Here is a 13337-nt window from a genome sequence, read left to right on the forward strand (position 1 = left end):
AAATGCCTTATGTCACTTACTGTGAAGATTGGCTGACAGGGTACGGTCATGAGGGAATATGGAAAAATTTAGTTGTTGTCATCCTGCCACTTTCAACCAAGTATGCAGTAAAATGAAAGACCCTCAAGAAATGAAGTGAAATGCTTCTGGTAAGCATACCATGCTTGTCTAAGCCGAGACCTGCTTATGACTTGTTTTCACTTTTAATTTAAGATACCAGAAATATCAAAGGGAGTCTGTCAGATGCTTTTTCACAATTAAACTAACTACAGAGCCCAATAAGGCAATAGTAAGCAAATAGTAAAAGAAACTCCACTTTTAATATACAAATAAACCTCACATGCCCAATGGGTTGGCCTGATTGACTCAATTGCTCATATAGCCCTCACCATTCCAGCCCCCGCCACCTACTTGACTCTCACTTGTACTAAAATCAGACTGCAAAGACAGACGCTTCCTAAATGTACATGTACCTCTTTATGTGGGACGGGGTTAAAGGGCCAAAACTTTTTTTTTTATATATCAACTGGCTCCGGAAAGTTAAACAGATTTGTAAATTAAGGAAAAAAAGGGGGGGTACCAAATGCCTCTAGACTAATACCATAAAATGGTACATGATGATGGAATTACAGAAAAAATAAATAAATCGGACTGTGCTTCACTTTAAATGATGTACAAATTTAATATAAAAAATATTACAAATAAGACATAAAATAAATAATGCAAATCTAATACATAAATGCCTCCTACCACAGGGCCCTTGTGGGGAGGTATGATATTTGAATACAAAGCATATATTAAAAATTTTTAAAATATAGCATGTGAATTACGTTCTACCGCTATCCCAATATATTGCAAACCGACATAGTGTACTTTTGTGCGGTACACTCCGTTCTCATGTGATTTAGAACAGTTCACAAAGTGATATAGTTACCAACTCCTAAGGGTAGTTTTGGCTGGACGTCCGAGAGATGGATATGTGAGGGCTGTGTCCAGCGCTAGTGTGCGCATACGGTGACGGGCCCGGATGCCACAGGCCAAAAAGGTCACCGGTCACGGAGTAATTGCAGGCTCGATGGCAGATGTAGTGGAGGCTGTGTCCAGCGCTGGCATGCGCTTGCGGTGACGGGCCCGGTTGCCGCAGGCCGAAGAGAAGTCACCGGTCACGGAGTGGCTCCGGAGGTGGAGATGTACTCGGAGATAGATGGATCTTGCTCCGGAAACAAGGAAAGGAAAGCCTCGTGGAAGATCTCTCGGCGTCTGGTGGAATGGCGGATGAATTACAGCCAGGTGTAAAATCAGCAGATGATGGAGTTGTGTCGGAGGTAAGTGATGGCGGTTTGTGGATTGCGGTGGTCATTTCCTTGTTTCCGGAGCAAGATCCATCTATCTCCGAGTACATCTCCACCTCCAGAGCCACTCCGTGACCGGTGACTTCTCTTCGGCCTGCGGCAACCGGGCCCGTCACCGCAAGCGCATGCCAGCGCTGGACACAGCCTCCACTACATCTGCCATCGAGCCTGCAATTACTCCGTGACCGGTGACCTTTTTGGCCTGTGGCATCCGGGCCCGTCACCGTATGCGCACGCTAGCGCTGGACACAGCCCTCACATATCCATCTCTCGGACGTCCAGCCAAAACTACCCTTAGGAGTTGGTAACTATATCACTTTGTGAACTGTTCTAAATCACATGAGAACGGAGTGTACCGCACAAAAGTACACTATGTCGGTTTGCAATATATTGGGATAGCGGTAGAACATAATTCACATGCTATATTTTAAAAAAATTTAATATATGCTTTGTATTCAAATATCATACCTCCCCACAAGGGCCCTGTGGTAGGAGGCATTTATGTATTAGATTTGCATTATTTATTTTATGTCTTATTTGTAATATTTTTTATATTAAATTTGTACATCATTTAAAGTGAAGCACAGTCCGATTTATTTATTTTTTCTGTAATTCCATCATCATGTACCATTTTATGGTATTAGTCTAGAGGCATTTGGTACCCCCCCTTTTTTTCCTTATATATTATTTTGTACTAGTATTTTTTGGTGTAAATACTTTCCATTTAGCCTCGATTAATTTATATTGTGAGCTGCACATACCCCAATTTTTTAGATTTGTAAATTACTTCCATTAAGAAATCTTAATCCTTCCAATAATAATTAGCTTCTGAAGCTGAGTTGTTGTTTTCTGTCTAACTGCTCTCTGATGACTCACATCCCGGGGGCTGTGCAGTTCCTATGGGGATATTTTCCCATCATGCACAGCTCCCGGGACGTGACATCATCATTGAGCAGTTAGACAGAAAACTTCAGAAGCTAATAACTATTGGAAGGATTAAGATTTTTTAATAGAAGTAATTTACAAATCTGTTTAAATTTCCGTAGCCAGTTCATATATATAAAAAAAGGTTATGCCTGCAATACCCCTTTACGTTGAATTGGGACATACAGAACTGGAATGGTTTTAATATAATTTTGTAGCATTGGGTGCCTTGGATGTTTGTATGACTGATGCCACTAAATGGCACCTGTCATAAGTATATTTGATGTTGGGTATTCCCTAATGTATACATACAACAACCTTGGTTGGGTATGACTTTGATGCCCTCATGGGCCATAAGAAAGAATACACGCTGCTCATTTTGTACTTCAGGTTATTCCAAGTTTTCCAGCTTAGCAGGAAACTGCTAAACAGCCCGATTCATTTGAATAGAATTGTTCTGCAAGAACAGGAAGTGGCTGGGAATAATTCTGGGTCGGGGGGGTGGGGGGGGATTTTCAGTGAGCTGCATTGCTAAATCATTTCTTCAGCCACTGGTCTTCTACAGCAGCAGAAGACCACACTGGGTGCCACTCCTGTCAGCTAAGAACCAACTAAGGCTTTAACTCGCACAGGCTCACCAGTCTTAATTCCAGCTGCAACTTTTAGATGTAGAGTCAAACTGGTTCAGTTCAGACTGGTAGTGATGGTGAAATGGTGCAGGGAACATTTTCTTGACACATTTGGGCCCCTTAGTACTTTTAGGCATTGTTTACATGTGACAGTCCATACTAGTATAGGAGAAATAATACGCTGCACTCACCAGACTTCCAACAAAAGTGTCTTCTTTATTCATATAAGATAAAACACGCCAGCAGGTACAGCGGGAGAGCGGGCACACAGGCAAGTGGGGGGAGTAGCGACAGGCCTGAGGAAGTGCTACGAGCACACAAGGGTCCATCGCCACTCCCCCCGCTTGCCTGTGTGCCCGCTCTCCCGCTGTACCTGCTGGCCTGTTTTATCTTATATGAATAAAGAAGACACTTTCGTTGGAAGTCTGGTGAGTGCAGCGTATTTTTTCTCCTATACTAGTACAGACTGTCTCTTCTCTGTTTTTACGCTTGCACCACGAACACCAACAGCCGCAGGAAGACACCTGAGTATCCCCCTCTGATAGCACATATGAGCCGTTAAAATAGGTTACTGGTGCCGGTATTGATTTCTTCTATGTAAGAAGTTTACATGTGACAGCCTACCTGAGTGTTGATGCTGATCTTTCTGACCACAGTGTACCCATTAGCAGAATAATGCACCATGTCACAAAGCTCACATCATCTCAAATATCATCTTGAACATAACAATGAGTTCACTTTATTCCAGAGGCCTTCCCAGTCACCAGATCTCAATCCAATGGATCACCTTTGGGATGTGGTGGAATGGGAGATTCACATATGCATCTGATAAATCTGCAGCAACTGCATGATACCATATGAAGCAAAATATCTGAGGAATGTTTCCTGCACCTTCTAGAAAGTATGCCACAAAGAATAAAGGCAAAAGAGGGTCCAACCAGGTACTAGCAAGGTGTACGTAATAAAATGGCCAGTAAGGATATAATTTTACGTTAGTAACAGCAAAACAATGTATACCGTTAATATAGCTAAACTGTTAGTGCAAAGTGGAATCAGGATTCCCTCACATCTCCATATTAGCCTCAAACAACAGAGAGCATCCCACTCATGCATTTACAATTGTATGACCAAACATAGATAACTATTCACCAGCAGTGTCAATTGTACTGATCTCCTCCCATGGAAGGAGATGTTTTGGTAAAAGCCATTCCCGTTTCTCGAGCATGCAGGAGAAAGGGCAGTGGCTTTCCCTAAACTGTCACTAAGTGTGCAGCATGCTTCTGCGTCCTCTATTTCTGCATTGTTTATTTTTAAGTGCTTCTTATTTGAAATCCATCATGATAAAGGGTTAACATGATGAAAGTGAAAATTAGTTGTTTCATTATTAATCATCCAATTTCACTCTCAGTGACCTACTGAATACATCAACTAATGGCCATACTATATAAATATCTAGTGTATCACTTATTTTTCCTTTTTCCTTGTTCTTACTGGTGTACACTTATTTTTAGTTGAGTATTCCAGTTGAGCGAGCTTTAGAAAATGATCAGTTTGCTGTGCTCTCAGAACTTTTAGAAAAGAGAACAAGTTCTAAACACGTGACATCCTCCTCACCTGGTTTCCAAGTCCTGTACAGCATATCCATTACATGCCCAACACCACCTGTCCCGCTAGTGCTATGCTCGGCCACTGCTTCTTGAAAATATTTATCATGGGCTTCTTGATCTCCCTCAGGATATCCACCATGATGCTTTACAGTATTTCCACCATGCCGATAACCACCAGTCCCAATAGCACTCGGCCACTGCTACTTGAAAATTAATTGAAGATACAAATTTTTCCTAAAGTTCTGAGCTAGAGAATTCTAGTGCATTTTACCAGAATATACTCAGTAATAAATATTCTGAAATTATACAGTTAAGATTAAAATGATATAGGTAAGATTTAGACATTTTTGTCACACTGAAATGACAAAGCTAATTCTATGTGAAATGATGGAGAAGCAGAGATGAGAAACCTGGAAAAATTTAAATGACAGAATCGGAAAAGAGCCATCAAGTTTTGAGTTTTACTTAGCAAATGTCAGTATAGTATAGAATTCTCAATGTGTCTAGTTTTATATATCAGCTGTTATTACACTAGTGGGTGGTCATTTAGCTATAAATTTTAAGATCTAAAAAAGGGTTGTCTGGTGAAACACAATTTATCCTCGATCCTCAGGCCAACATTTACCAAAACAATGCAGGCACATGGGAGATTATTAAGCATATATCAATCCAATTCACATCATGGATCAGTTTAGAACTCTCAATGGGACTACCTCTTTAATTATTAATGAATATAGGTACTGATTTTTTTTGGTCTGATGTTTCATGTCTGGTGTTTGCCAGCATTTATTTTTATATATATATATATATATATATATATATATATATATATATATATATATATATGTATATATATATATATATATATATATATATATATATATATATATATATACAGGGTGGGCCATTTATTTGGATACACCTTAATAAAATGGGAACGGTTGGTGATATTACCTTCCTGTTTGTAGTACATTAGTATATGTGAGGGGAGAAACTTTTCAAGATGGGTGGTGACAATGCCGGCCATTTTGAAGTTGGCCATTTTGAATCCAACTTTAGTTTTTTCAATAGGAAGAGGGTCATGTGACACATCAAACTTATTGGGAATTTCGCAAGAAAAACAAAGATGTGTTTGATTTTAACGTAACTTTATTCTTTCATGAGTTTTTTAAAAGTTTCTGACCACTTATAAAATGTGTTCAATGTGCTGCCCATTGTGTTGGATTGTCAATGCAACCCTCTTCTCCCGCTCTTCATACACTGATAGCAACACCGCAGGAGAAATGCTAGCACAGGCTTCCAGTATCCGTAGTTTCAAATGCTGCAGAATGGGCAAAACAAAAATAAGAACAGGACCCTCAGTTTATGCAGAAGATTTTGTTCAGTGATGAGGCAAACTTTTATGTGAATGGTGAAGTTAACAAACAAAACCACTGCTATTGGTCTGACACTAACTCACATTGGATATATCCCTCCAAGATTGTTGGAACACAAAAATTGATGGTATGGTGTGGTATATGGGGTACAAAGATAGTGGGGCCATTCTTCATCAATGGAAACCTTAAGGCCACTGGATATGTGAAATTGCTACATGATGATGTGTTTCCCTCTTTATGCACTGAAGCTGGCACGTTCCCTGAGTTTTTCCAGCAAGATGGTGCACCACCACATTATGGGTGTCAGGTCTGAGCATTCCTAGATTAACAATTTCCTGGAAAGTGGATTGGTCGTTGTGGGCCAGTTGAATTGCCCCCAAGGTCTCCCGATCTGACCCCCTTAGAATGTTATCTTTGGGGTCATCTGAAGGCAATTGTTTATGCTGTGAAGATACGAGATGTGCAGCACCTGAAACTACAGATACTGGAAGCCTGTGCTAGCATTTCTCCTGCGGTGTTGCTATCAGTGTGTGAAGAGTGGGAGAAGAGGGTTGTATTGACAATCCAACACAATGGGCAGCACATTTTATAAGTGGTCAGAAACTTGTAAATAACTCATGAAATAATAAAGTTATGTTAAAACCAAGCACATCATTGTTTTTCTTGTGAAAATCCCAATAAGTTTGATGTGTCACATGACCCTCTACCTATTAAAAAACAAAAGTTGGATTCAAAATGTCCGACTTCAAAATGGCTGCCACCACACATCACCACCCACCACCCATCACCACCCATCTTAAAAAGTTTCCCCCTCTCACATATACTCACCAACCATAATATCACCAACCATTCCCATTTTATTAAGGTGTGTCCATATAAATGGCCCACCCTGTATATTAGCAGTTAACACTTTTCTACTGGGCAAAAGTCAAGTTAATTTTTGTCTAAGGGCTCATTCACCCAACATTTTGGTGCAGCTGGATCCGGTGGGAGAATTTAAAAACTTGGGAGCTATCGTATCCCAGCCGGACCTGCACCACACCCCATTAAGTGACTCTAGTCAGCTAATTTTTGGACCCTATCTGGTTTTGTTGCCGAACTGAAAGCTGTGGTCTGCCATGGTTTTTAGTCTGGCAATAAAACTTATACGGTATGCTGTATCCCTAAAACATGATGTGAATGTACCCTAAACCAGATTGAGGATACTGGTGCATTGTTTCATGGGGTAGATACTAAAGCATTAAGAGTTAAAGTGTACTTTGTAAAAAAAATTCAATATGCCATCCAGACTTACGCCTGTCATCCAGACTGGGTCTCAGTCGCCCACTGCACTGGGTCTCAGTCGCCCAATTCTCTTTCACTCCGTAGACTGACTAATGCAGTAAAAAAGTTAGACTGAAACTCTGTGCAATTGAAACTTTTGACACATGAAAAGTTTTTACAAATGACAAACATGCTTTAATACAGCTCTTTGGGAACAATTTGAATGAATGCACACCCCATTATAATGAAAAGTCACTGAGAGGGAGTAGATAGAAAGTTCCAAATAATAACATTTAAATGATGTTAAGCAACACACTAATTTTATGGGCAAAAAAAATGTTTAATGCAGAGGTTTTGTCATTCCAATCTTGTTTACTTATGCAATAAAAATGGAATCTGAGAGAATGAAGCATTCATAACCAGATATATGCAATCCTGAATGATTAGCTATTTCTTCCTGCCAGGGAATGTAAAATAGGGTAATCAACTTCAATTACTAGAACAAATACATTGATTTACCCAATGTGGTCTTTCTACAAACACTGTAAATATCAGATCTGATAACAGTGACATATTTTAGGCTCCCTGCTCTACATAGAACATTGTATTGAACCAGGTGACATTTGTTTCATGATTATAGCTATAGCTTGGGTAAGCGGCAATTTAGTAACCAGCCAATTAGCAGAGAATAATGCTAGCAATGGTTGGTAACCGCGGGTGATAACCCGTGATAAATGCTTCCCAATGTTCCCTGTCATTTGTTACTGTCTGCTTGGGCTCGAAAAGTAAAAGGGAAAATAACATGTATAGAAAAAAGGCAATTTCCTATAGAAGCTGTGCATGAAGGTCTAGAATATCTTTAATTACGATGGTTTATACAACTTGAAAAAAGAAAGTACAGCAACGATTTAATGACATTCTATTCACATGCAAGGGTAAATACTCAAAGGATAGCAGTTGTTTATCTGTGAAATGAAATATCTGTCCTGTATAAATGAATGTCACATGAAGACAACCCCTGAATATATGGTCTATTAGAGCTTTTATAGCAGCTGCAATTGAAATTTGGCTGGCCATGGCTTTCCCTGGCAAAACTAGTTGTTTGCCAAGGCTCTCGGGAGACAGATTTCTAATGAATTTCGCTGATTGCCTTGGTGGCTTCTATGTAACATGGAGGAGGCAACTATCTTTAAGACAAAAGTGTATACAAAATGTATAAATTCATGAAAAATGGTCTATTTAATTAATTGTTTTTTTTATTATTATTACTGGTACCTATTGTAAATGTATAAAAAATTTGAAAAATACTGACAATTATCTGTTAAAGGGGTACTCCACTGGAAAACATTTTTTTTTATTCCACTGGTGCCAGAAAGTTAAGCAGATTTGTAAAGTACTTCTATTTAAAAATCTTAATCCTTCCAGTACTTAGCAGCTGCTGTATGCTCCACATGAAGTTCCTTTCTTTTGGAATTTCCTTTCTCTTTGACCACAGTGCTCTCTTCTGACACCTCTGTCCATTTTAGGAACTGTCCAGAATAGTAGCAAAGCCCCATAGCAAACCTCTCCTGCTCTGGACAGTTCCTGACATGGACAGAGATGTCAGCAGAGAGCACTGTGGTCAGACAGAAAGGAAATTCGAAAAGAAAAGAACTAGCAGCTGATAAGTACTGGAAGTATTACAATTTTTAAATAGAAGTAATTTACAAATCAGTTTAACTTCTGGCATCAGTTGATTTAAAAGAAAACATTTTTTTCAGCGGAGCACCCCTTTGACCCCTTAACGACGCAGGACGTATATTTACTCCTGCGACCCCGCATCACATTGCATCGGTCCCGGCACTCATCAACGGCCGGGACCCGTGGCTAATACCACACATCGCCGATCGCGGCAATGTGCGGTATTAACCCTTTAGAAGCGGCGGTCAAAGCTGACCGCCGCTTCTAAAGTGAAAGTGAAAGTATCCTGGCTAGTCAGTCGGGCTGTTCGGGACCGCTGCGGTGAAAGCGCGGCATCCCGAACAGCTTACATGACATCGGGAGGGCCCTTACCTGCCTCCTCGGTGTCCGATCGACGAATGACTGCTCCGTGCCTGAGATCCAGGCAGGAGCAGTCAAGCGCCGATAACACTGATCACAGGCGTGTTAATACACGCCAGTGATCAGCATAGGAGATCAGTATGTGCAGTGTTATAGGTCCCAATGGGACCTATAACACTGCAAAAAAAAAGTTTAAACAAAGTGTTAATAAAGGTCATTTAACCCCTTCCCTAATAAGAGTTTGAATCACCCCCCTTTTCCCATAAAAAAAATAAAACAGTGTAAATAAAATAAAAAATAAACATATGTGGTATCGCCACATGCGTAAATGTCCGAACTATAAAAATATATCATTATTTAAACCGCACGGTCAATGGCGTACGTGCAAAAAAAATTCCAAAGTCCAAAAAAGCTTATTTTGGTCACTTTTTATACCATTAAAAAATTTATAAATAGTGATCAAAAGTCCGATCAAAACAAAAATCCTAATGTTAAAAACTTCAGATCACGGCGCAAAATATGAGCCCTCATACCGCCCTGTACGTGGAAAAATAAAAAAGTTATAGGGGTCAGAAGATGACATTTTTAAACGTATACATTTTCCTGCATGTAGTTATGATTTTTTTCAGAAGTACTTCAAAATCAAACCTATATAAGTAGGGTATCATTTTAACCGTATGGACCTACAGAATAATGATAAGGTGTCATTTTTACCGAAATATGCACTGCGTAGAAACGGAAGCCCCCAAAAGTTACAAAATGGCGTTTTTTCTTCGATTTTGTCGCACAATGATTTTTCCGTTTCGCTGTGAATTTTTGGGTAAATGACTAATGTCACTGGAAAGTAGAGTTGGAGACGCAAAAAATAAGCAATAATATGGATGTTTAGGTGGAAAATTGAGAGGGTTATGATTTTTAAAAGGTAAGGAGGAAAAAACGAAAGTGCAAAAACGGAAAAACCCTGAGTCCTTAAGGGGTTAAGCCTCTGCTTGACCTTGTTAACATAGGATTATACCATTCCTGCAAGCATATGCTATTCAGTCACTATTAGTATATATTCCTGTGTGGGTGCCTGTACATGTTGAGAATAAGTCATGGTAACCACATGCAAACGGCCAGTCTATATATGCAGTAACCCTGTGCTTCATCTGTATGTCATGCAAATCCTGGGTAATGCCTGGTAAACTGTCTAATGGCACATTTCTCTGATTTACAGCAAATTGGTCAGTAAAGATGAAGCACAAGGTTACTGCATGCGGTTACCACAGTTCAACCGCAACTATTCACTTCAAATCTTTTCATGGGTACCAGTTGTGTACGCAATATCCAGTATGTGATCTTTATATATATTTTAATACTAAGCATATATTATTGAACTATATATATATATATATATATATATATATATATATATATATATATATACATATATCAATAAAAAAAGAATAAGTTGGCCAGCACATACTGATACCAAACTATTGCATGGACCCGGCATACAGGTGCACGCTGCTAGGCCAAATATACACAAGCAGAAGAATTGAAGTCGCCTTATCTAGTGGTGGGATGGTCCAAACAATTTGGCCAAATGGTGAGCGAAGCACCTCAATTTTTCATCTTTCATTGTAGCAATATGGCATTTAGTGTTTCATCTGTATCTTTGTGCCAGCAGTGTGCTGCTGTATTCTCCTGCTTTTATATCACTGAACCTAAATGATAGTTATTAATACTTTTTTGTCACCAAAGTGAGTATGTAATCTGCACACCCTTTAAAATGAATTCCTACCCTTAGGCCAGTTTCCCACATGGGTATTGTTTATGATGTTATCAGTTCCGGCCATTAGACCAGGACTTTCCAAACTGGGTGCCACCAAACATTTGTTTGTCGGCAGTCACCCCTAGGTGTATTATGGGCCTGTCCAGTCTTTCATCAGCAGCAGCCGCCACAGGTCACTCTTGTAAAGTGGCTGTGGCCCAAGCTGCCGATCTTAAACACGCAGCCTGCGCCGCGGCCAATTTAAATCAGTGAGCTGAGCTGCAATGACTGCCTGGACTGGCAAGTGAGGCCCATGTCGTCGCTCCGAGGAGTAACGCAGGAGGATGTCACTTAACAGTGCACTGACTATGCACAGAACAAAATGCATGCAGCCAAGACGCCTCCTGACCCTGTGCCATTTTGTTCCCCCATTTTTCAGCCTCTGTGCCACCTCATTCCCTTCCCTTCTGATCCCTCCCATGCCACATTATTCCCCACTTTACCCCCCTGTGCCAATTCAATCCCTGCACACAATTATGGTATGTGTGACAGCGTGAAACTAGACAGCGTGAAAATGCACCTTATAGAATGAAGAAACAGGTTATACAGCACTCACCTGGTAATGTAGCAACAATGAAAACTTTATTTTTATATGGCAAGGCGTTACATGGACAGTGGGGAAGGAGAGGAGAAGGATGCAAGCTCCAGAGAGCTTGTGGGTGTCAGGTCCATTTCACGGAACTGATCCGCTTGGTCACACCCCTCGAGGGGCGTTCTATCGTCACTGCATTACCAGATGAATGCTGTATGACCTGTTTCTTCATTGCATACAGTTCAGTTTGCTCTTTCTCCATGCTCCGACGTCCCCCCCCCCCCCCCCGACGATTCGTTACCACAGTTCACTAATTTTCCAATATACAGTATATTGCAATACATGCCGCGGAGTGCCGGGAAGTGTTGGATCGCTACAATTGGGTGTAAAGATGCACCTTATTTTTAATCAGCATGAGCCCCTGTTATGAGTCTGATATATTCTTAGTTTTTATTTCCCCCAGAGTTCCTAAAAATGTAATATTTAATAAACTCTCTGTCACGATGCCGGCTGGCAGGTAGTGGATCCCCTGTGCCAGAGAGGGATGGCGTGGACCGCGCTAGTGGACCGGTTCTAAGCCACTACAGGTTTTCACCAGAGCCCGCCGCAAAGCGGGATGGTCTTGCTGCGGCGGTAGTGACCAGGTCGTATCCACTAGCAACGGCTCACCTCTCTGGCTGCTGAAGAGGCTGAAGATAGGCGCGGTACAATGGAGTAGGCAGAAGCAAGGTCGGACGTAGCAGAAGGTCGGGGGCAGGCGGCAAGGATCGTAGTCAGGGGCAACGGCAGGAGGTCAGGAACACGGACTAGGAACAGACAAGGAATGCTTTCACTAGGCACAAGTGCAACAAGATCCGGCAAGGGAGTGCAGGGGAAGTGAGGTAATATAGGGAAGTGCACAGGTGATTACCAATAAAGCTAATAGGGAAGATTGGGCCAGGCACCATCATTGGTGCACTGGCCCTTTAAATCGCAGAGACCCGGCGCGCGCGCGCCCTAGGGAGCGGGGCCGCGCGCGCCGGGACAGGACCGAGGGAGAGCGAGTCAGGTACGGGGACCGGGGTGCGCATCGCGAGCGGGCGCTATCCGCATCGCGAATCGCACCCCGGCTGAAGGCGGGACCGCAGCGCACCCGGTCAGTGGATCTGACCGGGGCGCTGCAACAACGAAGATGAGGCGAGCGCTCCGGGGAGGAACGGGGACCCGGAGCGCTCGGCGTAACAGTACCCCCCCCCTTGGGTCTCCCCCTCTTCTTGGGGCCAAAGAACCTGAAGAAAAAAAAACTCAATTTCTCCGAGATTAGGTCCAATGCAAATTAGGAGGGGTTCTGTGTGGAAATGTACGAGACAGTCCAATCTTTTATTGAAAAAACAATAGATGTAGAGGGGTCTGGCGAGACTGGTCACAGGAACGTAAAACCTGTTGATGAGAGAGGCCAAAAAAAATTTTCCTGCAGATCCGGAATCCAAGAAGAGCATAGTAGAGAAGGAGAAGGTAGAGGCAGATATCCGCACAGGCACAGTAAGGCGTGGAGAAGCAGAGTTGACATCAAGAACTGTGTCACCTTCGTGCGGAGTCAGCGTGCGTCTTTCCAGGCGGGGAGGACGGATAGGACAATCCTTCAGGAAGTGTTCGGTACCGGCATAGTACAGGCAAAGATTCTCCATGCGGCGTCGTGTCCTCTCTCGAGGTGTCAAGCAAGACCGGTCAACATGCATAGCCTCCGCGGCGGGAAGCACAGGAACAGATTGCAGAGGACCAGAGGAGAGAGGAGCCGGAGAGAAAAAACGCTTCGTGCGAA

The 13337-nt window shown here is 41.9% G+C and overlaps 1 protein-coding gene and 1 long non-coding RNA gene across 2 annotated transcripts in view; one reads left to right on the forward strand and one right to left on the reverse strand.

Annotated features, from left to right (window-relative positions):
• LOC130369339 (dynein axonemal heavy chain 3-like) overlaps positions 1-13337 on the reverse strand; it is a 919716-nt gene that overhangs the window by 600062 nt on the left and 306317 nt on the right. The gene's annotated exons all lie outside the window — the stretch shown is intronic.
• The window catches only part of LOC130369341 (uncharacterized), a 146200-nt gene continuing 143328 nt past the window's right edge, over positions 10466-13337 (forward strand). The window contains exons 1-2 of the long non-coding RNA XR_008892723.1: positions 10466-10520; positions 10691-10779. This is a non-coding gene — a long non-coding RNA (uncharacterized LOC130369341). The remainder of the gene's footprint in view (positions 10521-10690; positions 10780-13337) is intronic.

Source organism: Hyla sarda, chromosome 4, assembly GCF_029499605.1.
Source record: "Hyla sarda isolate aHylSar1 chromosome 4, aHylSar1.hap1, whole genome shotgun sequence".
Taxonomy (NCBI): Eukaryota; Metazoa; Chordata; class Amphibia; order Anura; family Hylidae; genus Hyla; species Hyla sarda.